The 21818-nt window shown below is 35.9% G+C and overlaps 1 long non-coding RNA gene across 1 annotated transcript; it reads left to right on the top strand.

The window, feature by feature from the left end:
- The first annotated feature begins 15255 nt into the window (after positions 1 to 15255).
- Positions 15256 to 18569, top strand: LOC124154932. The gene is made up of 3 exons (XR_006864047.1): positions 15256 to 15447; positions 16471 to 16562; positions 18529 to 18569. It is a non-coding gene; the product is annotated as an uncharacterized LOC124154932 (long non-coding RNA).
- The last annotated feature ends 3249 nt before the right edge of the window (positions 18570 to 21818 follow it).

Here is a 21818-nt window from a genome sequence, read left to right as displayed (position 1 = left end):
AGTTTCTACATGAGTAGATAGGAGTTTTACATCGTCTGAGATTACCAATGGATGCATGAGGCACAGAGCTCTGGGAAACTTCTCTCAATAATCACCTATTATTATAATAATTATCACTTATTATAATTGCATATGGTCAGAGTCTCCTTCGTTTGATAGGGCATTATTATTCCTTATTTAAGCCAAGCGCTACCAGCTAGCAGGGTACTCTGCAACCTGAATCGCAGCGGCGCGCATAGCCTCGCAACAAGGTGGCCTCACACAGCGGCAGCGGGACTCAGAAATACGTCACACGAACTTTTCAAAGCATTCATACATAGCCGTCATGTTTTCGCGCGCATGAAAATTTTCATTTTTCATGTAATTGCGAAAAATAGATATCGTCATTTAAAAATCTAGAAGCGTGAAATACGTACTCCAGGAGTAATAATCTTTCGATTTAGGCAATTCGACTAATAATAATAGGAGACCACCCTTTTGATGATGAATTGGGGTATTCACGGATCATTCCGTGAGGAAGGAGAATGTAATGGTCCTCTAATCGCTGGACCAGGTGAATTACCTCACCCGAATGAAAGCCCGAAAGAACTTAATCCAGAAAATTCGCCAGGAAAGCTCCAGACATTTCTTCCTCTACTCTTTAAATTCGTCAGTTGCCCAAGTGAGTTGTTGATTATATTGGATATACGAACATATTATTCCACTTTGCGCTGAACGATCAAATCCCTCGATACAATATTTCAGGTTTCAGGTTTGTCGATAGAGGCGCTTCAAACAAAGTTTTGTTCTTAACATTAAAGTTTGAATTGATTTTTTTGCATAACTCGAACATAATCTTGAGTATTTCGGAAAAAGTTGAGAATCCAAATCAACCTACACCTACAGGCCAAGCCGAAGATCATGCGTACAATATTTCGTTTTCAGCGTGTCGTCAGTCTATCTGCATCTTGCGAAGTCACACTTAAGTGTCAGTCTAAGTCGCACCAAGTGCTGCAAGAATCAGATTTACCGCCTTCGACGCGGAATATCTGATAATAATCTTTCGATTTAGGCAATAAAAAATAATAGGAAACCACCCTATTGTCTTTTGTCCGGTCTGTCTCTCTTATTTTATTTATATTATCTGAACTTCCGTGGTGTGTTGGCGTCCGTAAGATATGGCTACCTTCATCGGAATAAACATTGCCCTCAAACTTACGTAATTGGTTTAGTCTACTTTTCAATCTACGGTCCGACAGTGATTCCCATCCGAGTTAATCTAAGAGGTCGGTTACACTAACAAGAATATCGTAACGACCTTTCACATACCTGGCAGCTCTTCCTTGCACGCGATCTAACTCTGTTATTAAGCCTTTTTCATGAGGGTCCCAAACACTGGCAGCGTATTCTAAATGGGTTCTAACGAGGGAGAAGTAGCTAATTTCTCGCACTTTGTCGTCGCACTTTCCTAATATCGTAATAACAAAACCCAATTAACGATTAGCTTGACCTGTTATTTCCTGAATATGTTTATTCCACGATAGATTATAATTGAATCTAACTCCTAGATATTTCACGGATTCAATTGTCTTTAATTGGGTACCCCGAATGATATAGCTATGTTGTGGGGAGTTATTCTTTTTCCAGAAATTCAATCCTACGTATTTTTTCAAATTTAATTCTAACAGCCATTCATCTCACCACGCTTGGATAGCAGCAATATCTACATCTACATTCTACCCCGCATGCCGCCTCTCTAGGTTTGTGGCATGGGCTGTTATGACAGCAGCAGGTAACATGTAACAAGGAATCGCTCCGACGAATTTACGCCTTGCATTTATTGTTTACTAGCTGACCCGGCGAACTTCGTACCGCCTAAGAATCAATGAACTTACAGTTTAGTTACACCATTTATGAATCAAGAGCGGCTGTATCGTTTTTAATCATATTTAATTTATTATAATAAAATAAGGATACAAATTCAATAAAACTACGTAAATGAGTATCAAAATTGCTTGTCAGAAAGACATTTTCTTTATTGAATCAACATAGGGTGGATCGGAGCACGTTTACGCGGATTTTTTTCAATGTATTTTCTTACGTTTTAGCTTGAGAAATCTTGGGCATTGTGGTTTTATAAAACAATTAATTAAATAAAAATTATACGCATTCAGTTTTTGGCTATTTGTATTATTAACCGTAAAAAAATGTTTGTAGGTCCAAGTCTGTTGCGTAAACTTGGCCCTTTCACGGGGCAGTTTAACACAACGCCCGACCGACGCTTGACTGATGCTCAAAATCGTGTAAGAAAAGCCCCTATGAAGCAGCGTTCGTATCAAATGACTTTACTCGCGCCAGTTATAGTATCTCTGTTTTGAAAAAATGCACTGCGTAAACGTGTTGCATGCGTGAACGCACCACGGTGTGCCCTACACATTCGGGTTTAATGTCTTGCATCAAGCACCTTCTGATAAACAACAGTTTGTGTTTCGCTGTCAGGCGCAAGATAAAGCGGATGAAGTTAAATAAATATAGCAAAAGGTTTTTGGTGGCTAAATCCCCCCCGAGAGCTCAGAGAATTTTTTGATAAAAACTTTTGTTACTAATATTAGGGGAACGGCTGAGTGACAAACAAAAAATATTTTACTATTCACATAGCCGCAAAACCCACTATTTTGAACCATTTATCTCAAAAAATGTCTGGGGGAGGGCCCCCACACCTCTCGCTTACCTTCGCGAGTTTTCTATATCCAACACACCCGTAGTATTAGCAGCGCCTAGCTGCACCCTTTAAGCGAAGGAAGAAATACAGCAGATGGTTTACCGACTCGTAAACATATCACGTTTAATTGACCATGAGAAAAGCATGGGTTTTCATTAGCATATGAGCACAAACATCACAAAAACTGAAAGACTGACCATGCGATTTATTATCGTTATCACGAATGCAACACGAATTGGAAACTGAATACGTTTAAGCTCAAAAGGGCATATAAGTTGAGATCATGGAATCTTCGGAATGAGAACTTCGTCATCTTTGGATTTTCCTTTGAGTAAAGTCGCGTGAATCACATTCATTATCAATTTTTTTAAATCACCAAACGCGTTCTGTTGGATAGTTTTGGTTGGTTTAGGTTTCGAAATATAATGAACACAGAGCCTACATATAGCTGTAAATCGCCCAAGGACTTAAAATATTCAGATAGACAGTTGGTGATTTCGTCTTCGTTTGTTACACACTTAAAAGATTTGAATTCATGCAGAGTACCAACTATTAGATCTTTATTTACCTCGTTTAGGTCATCCACATCTTCGTTCTAGGCCGTCAAAATTGTTCGCTCAATCAACCATTTCTGATTTTTGTGGTGATCAATCATATTCTGGAACACTTAGTTGATGAACTCACCTTCCGATGAAACTAATTTGCAAATATTCGAGGAAGTTAAATCAAACATCTCGATTTCTCGACAGGTATACGGACATTACCGTTTGTCAACAATTGCTTGGAGATTTGTTTACAAACACGGTAGTGAAGAGTCAACTCGAGCTGGGCTTACAATTAGCTAGAATTAAATTTTTAAATACTATTTCAATATTTTGAGTATATCTAGCAATTAAAATAATATATTGTCACGAAGTTCAGTTATTAAATTGGCAAAAACAAAACATATAATTTAATTTGTAGTTTTGACCGACTTATCAATTGTTGTTGCGTTACTAACTCCTAAGAACATATCGCTAAGAAAGAGATGAATTTTTCTTGCAAAACTATGCTTTTTTAAATATCCTATATGTTATCCGGGGCTGAGACGAATCCAAAGAGCCTAATATCATTAAAATCGGTGCAGCCGTTCTCCAGTTATAAGTGTTCTAACTAACACGATTTTCGACTTTCTTTTATATATATAGATTTATCATTTATTGTTGTCGGGGGAAAAACGAATTCCCACACTTATCTGTTCGGCAAAATATCTCTCTTAATTTATCGCTTCTATCGGACTTGGAAATATAGTGTGGCTCTAATATTATGTTCTCCGTTTCGTTCTTAAAGACATCCATTCTCAAATATTCAAGCAATCTAAGCCTAGGTATTGCCACTACAACTGGAACGCTATGTTTTTTTGCCATTTACTTGAGTTATATAGAATTTTTATTTATTTATAATTTCATTTGTCCTTTACGGTTATCGGCGTAAAACGAATTCCCACATCTATCCGTTCGGCTAAATATATCTCTTAATTTATCATTTCTGTTGGACGTGGAAGCGCAGAGGGATTCTAATGTGAACATTTCTAAAAGATATCCTATTCTCAATTGATCATGCCATTTCAGCCGCGGCGTGTCCTCTGCATATAGAACACAATGATTTTTTTTGCATTTACTAAATTTATATGGGAATATTCTCAGAGTTAATTTTAACGGGGTATTGGAAAACGGAGGGAATTTATCAACTAATGGTAGCAAATATTCCACGGGCTTTATTCGTCCGCTACTTCGCGAAACCTATTCTTTAATTATCAAGGATCGAAATGAGTAAGAACTAGCAAGTCTAAGGCTCTAAATTTATTCTTTCTCAAAAGTAACAACCCTTAATAAGTTGCATCGTTGTTGTGTCATTGACGCTAGTTACTAACTTGGGTACAGAAGCATAAGTGGTCAACTCCTAATAGCGGGTTAGCACTGTCTATACATTTTATGAAACAATATTTAAGTAAATAGCCCTATTACAAGGGTATTGTCAAAAAAGTGGGTCTCAGATTTCGATAAAACTTTGTAGTGCTGTAGTCCTTCGAGAGCTGTTCTCGAATCATCCCCCATCATGCGGTTATATAATTAATAGTTTAAACAAAAGACAAAGTTAAACATTTAAAGGTCTATTATATTCCCTTAGCAATGACATTTCACTAACTAAGAGCGGTGGCTCCGTGTTTACCGTATTCGAGTCCTGCCCGGTGGTCGTATATTCAATTCTTGGAAGGGGCAAATTTTTTTCATCATTTGTTTCCACCTTTCGTTTTACAAAATCCTGGAGTTCTTCATTATTTCCATGATTTCCGATGACAGTTTTATTTTTCTGCGTGGAAATATTTTTCTGCAATTCGGAAGCGTCGGATGTTTTTTCCATTTTTCACACGGAAGCCTAGTTTCAATTACGTGATTATTGGTGTTACAACATGAAGCACTTTTACGTAGTACATTCACTTTTATGTTGCAATATGAACTCATTCCTTGCAATTCCATCCTAATTTTTATAATTGGATATTAGTGGAAAATTCGGCACGACACGGATTAGGAAAGGAAAATGATGACCGCGAAGCAATATGTTTTACGTATAAGAATTGCTTATTCACTTTCGGGGAGAAGTATAAGCATAACTTACCAACAAGATTCTTCTCGGGAGCCTTTAGATAGGTACTGATGATTTGTTAACAGTTGAGCGACCGCTCAATGAAAAATAGGATGATCGTCCGGATCTCCGGAAAAGCCCGTGACTCCGAAAAATATCAAAAACCTGTAAATTTATAGCTTCATTTTTAAAAAACTATTTGGCGAAATATTAGGTCATGATCGTTGTTGCGTTAAAATAAACTATCGCAAACGAACACAGCAAACCTTTTTTCTATCACTATGCGAAGGCTTTGTGAAAATATGCCTCGAATATCTTTTCCCTAGGAAAAATTGTTGCCAATCACCACAGTTCCGCCGTGTAACTAGTTTACTAGACGAAAATAACGTTTTACAAGTGTGAAATATCCATTCCCAAGCACTTCTACTGGTAATTGATAAGATTACAGCCAAAGGAAATCTTACGACAGCTGACCGGTGGCAATAATAGTACGAAAGTATGTTCACGACGATATATTATCACCACGATATGACTAATGTATGCACAGTTTAATATTCACAGTAGTATGACGAACGATCGGTTAACTTCAATGACAATCAAGAATTAATAGTTTCATGTTCACTTTATAAATTGGAGGCGATATAAGGAATAGAATACTTGATTATATACGCACACTGTTTGAGACTAAGTCCCTTTTTTGACCGCTTTTTTACCTTTGAATTTTTACGAAGTACTCAATCTTTCCCAACATTTTTAAGGCTCATGCGTGGAATTTATGAAAATTGACATTCGTTAAATGCGTTTTTGAAAAACGTCCATATACTGTGAAATGTATTTTAATGAAATGGAATATTCACTTACCTTATCTTTGCGAGTAAATATAATGGAGTCAGAAAGAGTGGAGAACAGCGATTGATTTCCAATTGTTGATAGGAATATAATATATATTCTACAATTTTCTTCCAAAACAACTCTTCACGTGCCGTTTGTGAACTGTCTTACTGTTTTGCAGACTATTTCCTTTTTATTTTTCTCGTTTTTTTTACTGCAGAACCTTGTAATAGGGTTCCTACATACATTAGTCACATTAATATAGACCAGTTAATCCTCTAGTTGAGGATATAAATTATATCTTCTTTGGAATATCATCTCCTTTAGCGATTGCTATACTTCGATCTCAGCGACGGCCTTATTATAGGCTATGGACTATTGAGGAAAAAACGTATCCCGCAAAAATTCGTTCCACCGCTAACACGGCTGTGTGGGAAAATTGGTTACCTTTCGGACGCTATTTATTTCTATTAAAACGAGATGAAGGAAGTTCAAATGCAGTCAATGCCACCTAAGGTTGAGACGGAATGTGCTACCCGCTCCAAGCTTAATTCGTGTTATAGTCGGTGCAATACAGGTGTTGTCGATGTATTTATTAGTAAAATAGGCGTTCCATTCCACTTTCATTTCATATCTTTCTCGCTCTGCTCACATCTTTCGATGCTTCGCACTTTCTCTTTTCTTTCGTGCAAATTCACTCCTAGTCCAAACCAACTCCTTCGATCTATCGACTCTGAAAGGTTTCGAAGACGAAAAGCAGTCTTTAGACAGATGATAGCAATGAGTCCCTTTGAGCATAGAATATAATATAGAATATCTTATTTATGCTCCGGCCTTCACCCTTGAAGCAAAACTCTATTTACAATGATAGGCTAAAAAAGCTCATTAGGTACATTCATGAACAGTCAGACACAAGTGTGGCATGCTAATTATATTTTTAATTGTTTTGGTTTAGTTATTTTGTAGCTTTATAGGCTTTTGTATATTATATCGGTCCTTTTGCTTTGTTGCTATGCGATATATTACGTTTGATATAAATAAACAGACATTAGGGGTTTAGCGACATTAGAGTGCACATCGCATTGAACAAAAAAGGCATAGTTATTTAAATATCTTATTTTTAATGAAGAACTCTCGTAAGAGCCCGTAGAAGTAATGACGATATGACAGTATGATAAATAAATTATTATGACATAAAAAAGAGACAATAATTATAATTTAGCCACATGCATGAGATCTGTAGGCTGTGTTCTGTTGAGTAGAGTTTAATGTAGCACTGGTTTGATTAGAGCAATGTGTTAACATAATTTATAATTAATTAATAATTCATATTTGGAAGCATGATTGGAACCTCTCTGTTTGAAGCCCTCAGGGATAGAATCCCAAAATTTAGACGTCGTCGTAACGAGAAATGATTTTTGACAGGTATTTGAACGTAGAATTGGATATAAAATAGAACAGTCCCCGAAGCGAGATGTTATCAGAGTGGTTTCTGATTTATTCTTAAACATTTCTCTCATAGAATACGGAAGGATGAAGAAATATTCTCAATACCTCAGGGATCATAATAATAATATCACCAATGAACATTTATATAATGAGTATCGTTGTGAAAAATCATTAGGGACCCAAGCATTAGGATGACTCATTTCTCAACTGCGTTTACTAGTCTAGTATTTCACTTCATATTTACGTATTTATTTTCTTTTACTTTCTCTTAATTACTTGTCTTAAGTAACTCATTCGGGGCCTTCATTTTCATGTCTTTCCATCCACTTGTCCTTCGACGATTCTCTTCATCAGGCCATCATCCCTCAGGATTCATATGCAGAGCTCTGAAGAAATCAGGATTCGTCAAGCATTTTGTGGGAAGATTTTCGGAGAAGAAAGTAAAAGAAAGGTGCTATTTCGCACTCGTCCGACCGCACCTAGAATATGCAGCGATATCATATGGGATTTATTGCAGAAAGACTTAATCCGCGAACTGAATAAAATACAAAGAGAGGCTTTGCGGTTAGTCAAAAACCGCTACGGACGTACAGGCAACGTTACCCAGATCTTAATCGAATTAGGCTGGAAGCCGCTGGAGGCTCGGAGGCTGCGCGCTAGGCTTACATTGCTTGAGCTAGTGAGAATGGATATATATTTAAGAGCGACACGGAGAACATAATAATTATTACAGCCACACCATATTTCCAGGTCCGATAGAAGCGATAAATTAGGAGAGATATTTTGCCGAAAGGATAGAAATGGGAATTCGTTTTTCCTCCGAACCATAAGGGGCTTTAATAAATGCCAGTCGTACTTTCGTTAGAAAGTTTCCTTTTTATGTGCAAATGGCTGGTGTACTAACACCCCCTGCCACACGTTTTTTAGTTGGCTTGCGGGGTAGTACGTAGATTCAGATGTAGATGGTGTGGCAAATAACATTATCCCGTATTCTCCTTAACGTTTTTGAAAGACCTCTCTTATTTCCAACTTATCATAACACTTCCTCATTATCACCTACCCTGGCCGCCTTATACGCTGTGTACTATTGTGGAAAATAAAGTATCTCTGCAAAATCCGTACCGCCATCATCGCTCCGTGGTAAAATCGAAAGATTTCCCTTCTGACGGTAAATCTTTCTGAGGAATGATATGAAGACATTCAAGAGAAGCCGTCTGTCGTTTACCAAGGGTGAGACGGAATATCCACGCGATCCAAGCCCAATTAGTTTTTTTTATTGATTATTGGACCAATCGCAAATATCCAGCATACAAGACATCTCCACATAACCACCACACGGTCATAAAAATATTACGCATCAAAACAAAATGCAAGTCCGCCGTCACGCAAAGGGAAAACCAAATCAACGGCTATTTATTCACGTAACATATCCATTCAAGGGTATAAAAATGGATAAGCATTAAATGAGTCGTCCTAGCGATTTACGCAATTAATTTTATTGATCGAGACACCGTTGCTATCATTAATAGTACGAGGAAAGCGTGCTATTTTAAATCTCTCTGTTTTTCAGTCAATTTCCTATATTTTCTTCTCGTGGTCGCATCTACCATAGTAACGCGGTAAACAAAGGATATGTTTCACTTCGTCTGATTAAAAAAGAACTTCCCCGAATGAATAATCCAAACTAGAAGAGGCTCTATTTTCCGTTAATGCATTCACACAAGTTGTGTGGTTATACATACGATGCATTTTCGTGTTCATTCTCGCGTTCATTCATTCATACATTAACTCGTTAGGGTCACTGTTCCGTGTAAACAAGCCCTTAGAGATGTGGGAATTTCAAATGAGGTCTTCCTTCAAGAACGAAGGTTGTTACGGAATATGTCCGCCCGCTGTTATTCGTTGAATTCGTTATGGTCTCTAGAATGTTGGTGGTATCCTTTGACTGTCAAATTGTTGTTCTATTCAACTTCAGTATCGTCGCTTTCTCACTTTCCTTATCTCTTCCAATGCTTCCCTTCTTCTCTTTTCACTCTTGCGAATCCGGGAATATCACAACCACAACTCATTCTCTTTCTCCGAAAAGTCAGCATTCTCTAGGTAGTTACAAGGGTCGTTCAATAAATCTTTAGAAAAAGGTATAAAAACAAATTATATTGCCTCATTTTTCATTACAGCCTTATTAATTTCACCCACAAAAAGGTTTGTAAACATTTTTCCAGTCATTTTAAGCCGTTCAAAAAGAATAATTTATAGATCTCTTCAAAATAGTCATTGGTTTTTAGGGATGATCTCCTCTTTATACGCAAACTTTTGTCAGCAAAGTCATTTCTTCAAGTTGTAAAACTATTAATATCACCAGAGGTCAGATCTGGTGAATACGGTGAATTGTGTAATACTTGAAACTTAAATTCTCTAATTCTGGCTATTGACTCTGAACAGTTGTGCAACTCTGCGTTGAAGGAAGACATTTTTCTGCTTCAAATGAGGGCGCTGTTCTTGATTTATCCCACAAACTGTTCCAAAAACGATGCATAATACTTTCCTGTTAATGTTTTTCCCTCTTCCCATTCATCGATGAAGATAATTCAGCACAAATTCCAAAATATCGTCGCCATGAATTGACTTGCCCATTTCTGCATCGTCGCCTGCTTTGGAGCCCGTTCATCTTCAAAACTCAATTGTTTTACCTGTTATTTTGTCTTTGAAGTGTAGTGATAAATCCATATTTCATCAAAAGTTATGAATTGATGCGGAAAATCCACAGGATTGCGTCACAGGGACCTAGTTTCTATACGAGTGGATAGGAGTTTCACGTCGTCTGAGATTACCAATGCATGCATGAGGTACAGAGCTCAGGGAAACATGTCTTAATAATCACCAATTAAAACTGGCTAAGGTCGGAAAGTTTCCTTCGTTTGATAAGGTATTAATAATCTTATTTAAGCCAAGCGCTACCAGCTAGCAGGGTACTCTGCTACCTATTAGCATCCTGGGTCGTATCAGCGCTAAACCGTCGCCCCAAGGTCACCTCAATTACGCAAGCGGGAACCAGAACGACGTCACACGGAGTTTTGCCAGCATTCACACTTAGCCGTCGCGTTTTCGCGCGCTTGAAAATTTTCACTTTTCATTTAATCGCGAAAAATAGATGTCGTCATTTGAAAATCTAAAAGTCTGAAATGTGTACTCCAGGAGTAATAATCTTTCGATTCACGCAATAAAAAATAATAGGAAACCACCCTATTGTTCAAGCAATCTGAGCCTAGCGCGCGGCCTCCGAGTCTCCAGCGGCTCCCAGCCTAGTTCGCTTAACAGCTGAGTAACGCTGTCTGTACGCCCGTAGCAATTTTTTTGACGAACCGCGCAGCCTTATAGTTTATGCAGTTCGCGGATTAAGTATATCTGCACAGGATAACATTTGATATCGCTGCATAGGTGTCTAGGTGTGGTCGGACGAGTGCGAAATAGCACCTTTCTTTTATTTTCTCATCCGAAAATCTCCGCACAATACGCTTGACGAATGCTAATTACTTCAGGGCTATGCCGCAAATATTCCTCCTATGTGTTCCCCACGAGAAGATCGAGATTATCTTAACTCCTACGTACTTACCTTCGACTGTTGCCCTTCTGTCCACAACATCCACTCCATAAACATGGTTGAAGTGGGACAAACTCGGCGATAAATGCATCGGCATGCATTTGCTCATATTAAGTTCGAGACCCCACTCTGGGCTCCACAAATGATAAATTTCTCCGGAAACATCTTCTGCAACAAACCTTATAGAATTTGATGAAATAATTACAGTAATTTTATGGTTTTATAGACCATAGAAATAGCCTTAATTTTACCTGAGAAACCTTCTACAACCGCTGTGAAAAAAATTGTATTCATTGCTAGTACATAGCATACAAGAAAGTATGCTTTTTATTTTTCAATTATTACGTATCACCAACGCATTGAAAATGGAATGATGATTAGAATTAATAATTTTTTGCAATGGGAAGATGAATTACGATTCGACTATTATAATTTGCTTTCGTTAATTTCTTTATGAAAACATTCTTAGCTCACGGTGATTAAAGAGAGACATACGGGTGTATTCTACGTGATGTAATGTAAATGGCCCAGAAGCACAGTGAGCTAGAATCGAAAAAAAGCTGGCCAAAACCTCAAAATCGATTTTTTTGAGCTACGAAGTAGAAACTTCGCATATATATTCTCCAATATATTATGCATAACCTTCAAGATTATTTCTTCCTTGTTCCTTTACTTTAACAATTTCATTGAGGCAAAAGTTGAACAAATTTACCGAAAAACGACCACTCTCGATTTTTTTCTGAAAGAGCTTAATTTATTCTCATGCAGTGGTTTTTAATTAATATTATTATAGACAAAAATGTTATACCATCTTAATTTAAACTCCTTTATTTTCCGTTTGAGGGTTTGCAAAGATTTTGTTTCATCAATATCCATGGATTTATAACAAAATGGTGGAGCATTTTTTCAGCCAATTTTTTACACAAACGTAGAGATAAAGTAGATACTTCCGCCGACTTCCGCCAAGTTACTTATACCACGTCGATCTATGAAGCTTCTACATTGTGAATCTAAAGTAAAATCTTGCACCAACTCGCAAACCCGAATTTTAAACCCTCTTTAAATTCTTACGGTAATATTATTTTTTACAAATCATAGTATTAACCTCTATATTCCCTAAGAAACCTTACACAACAATTGTTAAAATTTGTGCAATTAATCTATTACTACCGCAATTCATTACAAGTTTTGTTAAAAATTGAATGGTAACCAGCCAACAGATGAAATATTTATCCAAGGGGACTTTGAACGCGTGGTGCTGACTTTTTCCATCGTTTGATGGATTACAGCAATCTGTTTTGTTACCTAATTAAAATTACGAGAACACATATCAAATATTGAAAACAAATTGATATGTAACTAACTAGCATGAAATGGCAATAAACATTTGGCATATAACTTAAATGTGTTGATTAATATTGATATTTACGGATAGTTTACAAATAAACTTCAAAATTACAATATCATTTTTATTTATTTCAGGGTGGACAAAGACAGCCGTTTACCAGGAGTAAAGATTTCGTGTGGTTATCTTAAGTATTAAGGAAACTGACACAAGGAATAAGATACAAGGTGTTTCTATGACTACGGAAGTCGTGTTTGCGGCTGATGGATCTCCTATCAAGTGGATGGTTTTCAGTGATGAGCAGAAGGCCTTTTATAGCTGAGGTTTTTATTACAATTCAGTGATTTCTGTTTCATGCTGTTAATATACTGTGTCTTTCCCAACAGAGTTCATCGGAAGAAAAGCTAATTAGCACTGTTATATGTACCGCGGTATGATGGTAAAATGAAGTCTCTCTCTTTGATGAGTGTAAATCAAGAGGGACGACTTGGTATTATGAGGTATGAGTTGAATTCAGCTCTTGGTAAAAAATCGGATCCCATGAGGTTATTATATGGTTATAGACCCATATAGTGAATGGGTCTTATTATGAGAATTCTCGTGGACGGGAAGTTCACACATGGTGAAAAGAGTGAAATATTAAAAAGGCGCCATAAATACAAAAGGTATCAAAATTGGCAAAAAATAGGCCTAAAATACAAAACCTAAGTAGGCAGGCATAAAGGTACATAAAAGTTAAGCATGTTTTTGCGTGTGATTATGGTTTCTTTGTTTTGTAATGTATTTTTTGGGTGACATCGAATGTGTATTTTATATAAATGTGCACTAACCAGCTCCATCACAGGATGAGGTACATATCAAAGTATGAAGGTTTCAATATGGCCTCTCTTTGATATTTGTAATAAGAGGGACGAACTGGTGTGATAGGGTATGAGTTGCATTAATCTATTAGTAAAATCGGATCCGATGACGTTATTATATGGTTATGGACTCATAAAATAAATGAGTCTTTAGGATGAGAATTCTCGCGAACAGAAAATTCGCACAAGACCATGGTGAAAAAATTCACATTTACAAAAGGCGCCAAAAATACCAAAAGGTAGAAAAGTGTAGACGGAAAAAGCCAAAAATACAAAATTTAAGTTGGCATGCAAAAAGGTACCGTGTTTATTAATTTTTAGTGGGTTATTATGATTTTTTTGTTTTGTGATGCATTTTTTGGGTGACTTGCATACTTGTACTTCATGTTCATGTGCACTAACCAGCTCTGTTACAGGAAGATGTTGTAGAGAAAAGACAGCAATGAGACCTCGAAGAAAACTAGCGACCCAATATGCGTGTGAACGTTGCGTTTTATACGATGCGTTGCGCGATTGAGCGAAAATTGCGTTTTGATCGAATGAACGGCGAAAAGATACGAGTGCGATTCGTGTGTCCTCCAAATTTGGGAGGAGAAGAAAGAAGACAACAAGAGAAGAGGACCACATTAAGAAGAAAGCAAGTGAATAAGATTAGCTTTTGGGCCTTTAGGGCCGTGATCTTTGCGTCGAATAAGGCTAGGATTTTTAGCTTGCGTTAATTTTAGTTTTTTTGTGTGTCGAACCGAGGTATTGCATGCGCTGTGAACCATTGCATTACACGGGGATGAAACCGTGTCACTTGTATGGAAAAGTGGTAATTTCCTCCTTGTGTCACGGTGACTTCCCGTGCATTGCATTGGGGCGTATGCGATTCCTCGGGGGAAGGGTCATTTATTTTCCTTGTATGTATTCTCTCCCTCTCTCCCCAGGGTCTAGGTCATCAGAACTTCACGTGAAGAGGACCCCAGCTTCAAAACTAGGTTAGCTTTTGGGCCATTATGGCTATGAATCATTGCGTCGAGTAAGGCTAGGATTTTTAGCTTGCGTTAATTTTAGTTTTTTTTTGTGTCGAACCGAGGTTTGGCATGCGCAGTAAACCATTTCAGTGTACGGGGATGGAACTGTGTCGCTTGGATGGAATAGTGGTAATTTCCTCCTTGTGTCACGGTGACTTCCCGTGCATTGCATTGGGGCGTATGCGATTCCTCGGGGGAAGGGTCATTTATTTTCCTTGTATGTATTCTCTCCCTCTCTCCCCAGGGTCTAGGTCATCAGAACTTCACGTGAAGAGGACCCCAGCTTCAAAACTAGGTTAGCTTTTGGGCCATTATGGCTATGAATCATTGCGTCGAGTAAGGCTAGGATTTTTAGCTTGCGTTAATTTTAGTTTTTTTTTGTGTCGAACCGAGGTTTGGCATGCGCAGTAAACCATTTCAGTGTACGGGGATGGAACTGTGTCGCTTGGATGGAATAGTGGTAATTTCCTCCTTGTGTCACGGTGACTTCCCGTGCATTGCATTGGGGCGTATGCGATTCCTCGGGGGAAGGGTCATTTATTTTCCTTGTATGTATTCTCTCCCTCTCTCCCCAGGGTCTAGGTCATCAGAACTTCACGTGAAGAGGACCCCAGCTTCAAAACTAGGTTAGCTTTTGGGCCATTATGGCTATGAATCATTGCGTCGAGTAAGGCTAGGATTTTTAGCTGGCGTTAATTTTAGTTTTTTTTGTGTCGAACCGAGGGTTCGCATGCGCTGTAAACCATTGCAGTATACGGGGATGAAACTGTGTCACTTGGATGGAAAAATGGTAATTTCCTCCTTGTGTCACGATGACTTCCCGTGCATTGCATTGGGGTGTATGCGATTCCTCGGGGGAAGGGTGATTTATTTTCCTTGTATGCACTAACCCGCTTTCTCCTTAGGCTGAAGATATTCCAGTGGCCGAAGATATGAAGACATCTGAAGAATGAGATAATCAGTTTACTGAAGCAGGAACTGAAGAAAAATCATCCAGGATATTCCTTACATGGAAATCGGTAAGAATAAATTTTTAAATATATTTCGCCATTGATGTCTTGGATGCTGTTTTGGTTTTTATATTTCATCGCATAGTTAGGTTTATGTAATTATGTTTTATGGACGAGTAGATGTTACAATGTCTCCTATGAACATAATAAGTTTAGAACCTCAGTTTGATAATGAATTTAAAATGGATTTAAAATGGAATGGATTGTTCAGTACGTTTTGTTAAGCTTTTATTATTAAATTTACTGCATCCGATTGAGTTTATATTTTTCAAATTATTGATGCACATTATATTATTTAGAATAGCTACTTCATTTTTTGTCTTTTCTGTGTCTGTTAAATACATCTTATATTCTCTGAGCTTAATAATAAATATAAGTGCATTCCTTTTGTTTAAAGATCTTTTTGCCTCGTAGCACGCGGAAACGTTATGATCACTGCGTCTAATCAGTTTTATTTTTTATTATTTTGAAGCCTTTTTTAATACGCAATCGCTGCATTTATCTGTCCGATGATTGATTCATATTGGTGATTTATTTCAATTCCTTATGATTGAGTTCGAATCTTTCCGAAAACATTTCCAAAAGTTTTTTTTTTCGGAATATACCTTTTTGTGAATACGTTTGAATACCTCTCTATGCGTATATAACACTTATTCTGTTGCTGAATTATAGATTCAATGGAAATAATTCAAAATTAATTTTGCACAGACTTTACTTTAAAGCATTGAAACATGAATGTAAGTTATCTTCACGTTAGAAATCACCATACATTCTAAAATTTGGTTAACCACTCTGAACAAATCCCTCAATATTCTTTTATAAATTAGATTTTTCTTCTCGTTCCTCTCTGTCGAAAGGAATCGCCTTTTAAAATTTTCGTGAAGAGGTAATATATGCACTTTATAGGCAATTACAATTAGCGCATGGCTGAATAGAAAGTCAATTCTCGCGTCCCATTCATTATAATTACATTTATATGGAGTTAATGTGAGTCCACGGAAGTAAATTCAATTCCCGTTTCTCTCTCATCAGCTGCAAGTCATCGCAGAGGATTATGGCAGTGCGCTGTCGGAAAAAATGGCGCTAATCCGGAATGTGATAATGCAGTGACATCACGCCAAAAGGTAAGAAAATCATTCAATTACATTTTTTCTGTGTCCGTTGATTATTTTAAAAGTGTGCGATGTGAATAACTCTAAAAAAAGAGAGGATAATTTTATTATCGTTAAATTCAGTAATATTATTTTTCTTTGACTTGTTCGTTGTGGTACATCGCAATTGATCTGCTTTGATTGGGCCTTGGTAGCGACACGTAAATAGCTTCAGGCAATGGTGTGTTTTTTATTCGGAGACCTAATAACTTCCTCATTTTTTGCCGTTTTTATAGAGTGTATTGAAAGGAGTATTAGAATGAAATTACAATAATAGTAAAAGAATTTGAATCATTCTTCCGATTTCTTCAACTCTTCTGTAGTATCCCTTACGCTTACCGTTAACACCAGTATTTTTCATTCACCTAGGGCGGATATCCGAAATTCAGCCCAACATAAGTTTGGTATTAACTCTGTCAGCTGAGTCAATTACTGCTGAAAATGAGCATTGAACGATGAGTAGTACGAATTTTCATTAAACGGCTCAATTTTTCTCAATTCTCGTTCAGTCATGAGAGTATTATTTCCACCTTTGCGAAAGTAAAATGACGAAAAATGTATTCGTGATTGTAATTTGATCTGGAGAATCGATTTCCACGGAGAGCTGAGCCGAAAAGTCTATTTTTTTCGGAATCGATATTTTAAGGTGCCCATTAATAGATTTTTTGTTGTGGTTGAAAAGAAATTTCATTCTGGCTTCATTTGGCGTCAAATTCTTTAATGGTGCACTTAATGGACATAATTTGATGCATTAAAAATTAGTATGACTATGTAAATTTTTTAAAAATCACATGAAGGGTACATAACTATGTACCATGAAACTCTAAATGACGTATAAAAATTACTATTATTTCATAAAATATTGGGGAGGAAAATATTTTATAATACCTATCTCACCATGCAATTTTTGACAAAATCTAAATGAATATGCATTACATTGATAACGGATTTCCAGAGATTTTTAACGAATAATATTAATAATTGCACTGTGACTGGACAGTGAAATTAATATTCATTTTCAAGAAAGCCATATTTTTCATATCAGTTTGAACATAGAGTAATTATATACTTACTCTATGGTTTGAACCAAAAATGATGATTTACGCCATGTGTCATAAGGAAGAAACGATTTTTCGTGCACAAAATCCGATTTGATTAAATTGACCCTTACGCCATTCACGAGAATACAGGTAAAATTTGAAAGTAACAGTATACTCACATTCCTTTTATTTATACGTCTTTTTTCATTTAATTTGAATTTTCTGTACTTTCATCGTCAGAATGTATTGATTTCTATACATTTTCCGATGTGTAACGGTGAATATTAATTTTTCAAATAGGTACGCTCCAATTTTTGTGGTTAAGTACTTAGACAAGTGCAAATTATTTATTTTTTCAAGCTTTAAAAATGTCAGTTAATCCTTGCATACGTCAATATCATTTGCTAATTCACCACATGGACCCTAAAGGCTTGGCGAATCTATTAATATCATCGCTGAATTTCCCCGTCCAATGGTACCATGCATTTTCATTTATTCCTGGAGATATTTATTTTTTACGTTTCTTAACAGATATCCTGTAAGCCCCATTACATAAAAACTATAGTTTATTTTCAATTAATTTTCGTTATCCTTTTTTAAGCTTGTCTTCGTTTAAATTGTGTTTTCAAAGATGATAAATTAATATTTTTAGATAATATAAGCTTTTGGCTGGGATATAATATTCAGCAACGACACTGAATATTTTTTTTCTAATTTTTAATATACTATTCCACTATTTATAAAACTTAATCTAGGAAGTCGAATCCTTTTTTATTTTCAATCGTATCCTTTCTTATTTTTTTCTACTTGGTCATATCAAGAATAATAACCTTTGTGCCGTACAAGGTGACCTTTCTATCTCATGGATGAGTATATTGGATAATTTTTTTTATCAACAGGGACAGAGAGAGGCAGCTTGCAATGATGGACTTTGAAGAAGGAGATTTAGGGATTAAATAAACGTGGAATGCCTCTACATTGACCAATGGAATTGACTCAGGAACTCAGCAATTATGAAGAAGGAAACAAATTGTGTAGATTGAGAATTGAAGAACTGAAGAGTGAAGAATTTAAGACAGGATAGGAACATATGACCCATTTGAAGACTCAAGAGATGAAGAATGGCGGCGATCCGAAGTCTGAAGATTTAGATTATATTTTTTTTCATATTATTTGCACATTTCGATTGTATGTGCCTCTTGTATTTTTTGAATAATTTGATTTAATTTGTGTTTTAATGAGTGAATGGGATTTAGTTTGTGTGTGAGAATGGTATTTAGTATATATGTCTGTATATGAGAGTAATTGAGTCAGTGTGCGATAGAGAACGTGCTTAATGGTGAATGAATGTGTGCTATTAATTGTGAATGGCGTTGTTACTTTGTGTGAAGCGTATTATTTCGTGTGAATGAGGTATGTTTTGTTTCGTATGAATGAGGTATGCTATTTGTAGTGAATAAGGCTTGTTAATTAGTGTGAATGATGAATATTATATGATGTGTATTAGATATGCTATTTCGTGTGAATGACGTATGCTATTTCGTGTAAATGAGCTATGTTTTCTTGTGTGAATGAAGTATGTATTTCGCGTGAATGAGGTATGTTATATGATGTGAATGGTGTATGCTATATCGTGTGAATGAGGGTATATTATTTCGTGTGAATGAAGTATGTTATTTTGTGTGAATGTGGAATGTTATATGATGTGTGTTAAGTATACTATTTCGTGTGAATGACGGATCTTATTATGTGTGAATGAGGTGTGTTTTTTCGAGAGTATAAGGGTATATATATTATGTAGTCTGAATGAGGTATTTTATTCGTGTGAATGATGGTATGATGTTAAGTGTGAATGAGTGCGATTATTAGTACGTAATTTTAGTTTGAGCGAGAGTGCGTTTTTGAGTGTGAATGAGAAGTAATTGTTTATTATAATTAAGCGTTTATTATCGATGTATGTGTGAATGATGGTATGTTGTTTATATTGCGAATGACCTTGTGTTACGTTATGTGTGAATGAAGGTTTAATATATTTGGAGTGAATGTATGTTATTTGGTGTGAATGAAAGTGCAATCTAGTTTTCATAGGAGGAAGCCATTTTGTGACATGGCTGAAGTATTGCTTGTTTTTTTTATCGTAGAACTTGGGTAGCGTAGATAGTAGATGGTAGAGTAGTGCATGTCCCCCTCAAATCCAACTGCGTCCTCAACGTGGAGAGGGGGTGTAACAGCGGACAGCCATGATTCAACGAGGTTTCCATGGTGATTTAAAACAAACTTTCGAAATTTTTCTCGACAGTTTTTCCTGCTAATTTTTCATTCACAGAACTTGCCGACTTCTTTGATTTCTTGCAAGCTACATTGATGGTTTCAAAATGTAAAACCGGTGAACTAGATGCTTCCTACATGGCTTTCCGCTGGCTAATGCAGTTGGTGACTTATGTATCGGAATGTGTACGAATTCATTTATATTGTTCACAGTTGTAAGTGTTTCAGTTTTTTAAACTATCCATTATATTCCATTTCATTAATATTTTTTAATTCATATTGTAAAATTAGAATGTAATTTAATGTATATCAATTCAATGTGCAATCCATTTTTTTGAAAGTGTAAACTTTTTTATTTTCAATAAAATTTCATGATTTATGAAAATTTCACTTCAAATGTTTCTTAACTTCATTCGCTCTGAGGAAAAAATTGAAACTACCTATGTAAGCCTTACTATTATGTAAGCCTTACAGTCTAAACAATGCGTACATGTATTTTATGTTTTTATTTGCATCATAATGTATTCGAGAAAAAGTAATCAAACAGCCATATTTCACTTCGGTAATTATCTATTTAATCTAAGTGTTTATTTCAGTAATAAATAATTTTAAATTGCCTAATTTAACTACTTATGTTCGTCGACAAAAACCATTGTACTTGGTATTATTCAGTGTCTCTGCCTTCTTTGTTTTTATCAATATAATTTAATGTTGCGCCAAAATATAATTACAAAATTTGTTTTACTGCATGTCTGACTAGGGAGATAACACTTTTAAATTACCTATTTTTTATATCTGCTCTGCGGAAAATATCGTATTTTTTTCTGTCCGTGTTTGGGTGTTTATATATTCAATAAAATGTTAACATTCGTGCATGAGATTAAAAACCTGCCTGTTTCATTTGCTAGAGTGAGAAATAATAGTTGTGAATTATAGTATATTATATTTTATAATTATATACGGAAAATTTTATTCATTGTTTAATTTTTAGACCTTGTATATGTCACTGTATTTCTTTTAATGTTAACTAAGTTTATATGCGTTTCTGTGAGAAATAAAATCTCAATTTTTTTATTTTCTACGTTAACCTAAATTAATGTAAGGTTTTTCTTAAGCGTGTGCAATGAATATTAATGATGTAGTGAGAATATGGATGCATGAAAATTAGGAAGATGACATTGTATTTGTTAGTACTGATTGGAGCACTTAATTTATGTTGAGTGTTGCTTTGTATAAATTAGAATCCTGTGATTAATTATTAACCACTGAATGTAAGTACAATTGAGATGGTATTATATACTTTTAGTGTGTGTAATTCAGTTCGATGAAGTGTTATTAATTAGTGTGAATGAGATTACATTAAGCGTGAATGAGTGTGCATCTCTTACTGATATCAGAGTATATATATTTTTTAGTGTGAGTGCGAGCTTGTACTTTAGTGCTATTAAGACTGTTGTTTAGTATGAATGAGAGTTTATATTAAAGTGTGAATGCAAGTTGGTGAGATGATATTATATATTTATTAAATTGAATGAGTGCACTTAATTTATTGTAATGTGAGTATGTAGTTAAGTATGGTTGAGGGTGTGTGGAAATTAACTGGAAAAAGTTAATTGTTTTTATTTTGTGCCTGAGAGTAAATAATCAAGTATGAATGAGGCTATTTAATTTAGTACCATTAGTGTTGTTTAGAAGTAATGAGACGCTATTATTAGGTGTGAATGATATTGCGTGAGTTTGTGCATATTTTTTGTGTGAATGTTGGCATAATATTTAATTTAGTGTGAACGAGGGAGTTGTCCTTGTAATCAATAAATGTAAGTACTATGGCCTGGAGTACACATAGTTATGGACAGAAGATTGGAGGTAAGCGAAAAAATACTGAGGTTATATCGACAACCTTGTTGAAGGTGATCTGAAA

This window comes from Ischnura elegans, chromosome 3 (assembly GCF_921293095.1).
Source record: "Ischnura elegans chromosome 3, ioIscEleg1.1, whole genome shotgun sequence".
Taxonomy (NCBI): Eukaryota; Metazoa; Arthropoda; class Insecta; order Odonata; family Coenagrionidae; genus Ischnura; species Ischnura elegans.
The sequence above is the reverse complement of the archived record's forward strand: the minus strand, read 5'-3'. Positions and strand labels throughout refer to the sequence as shown.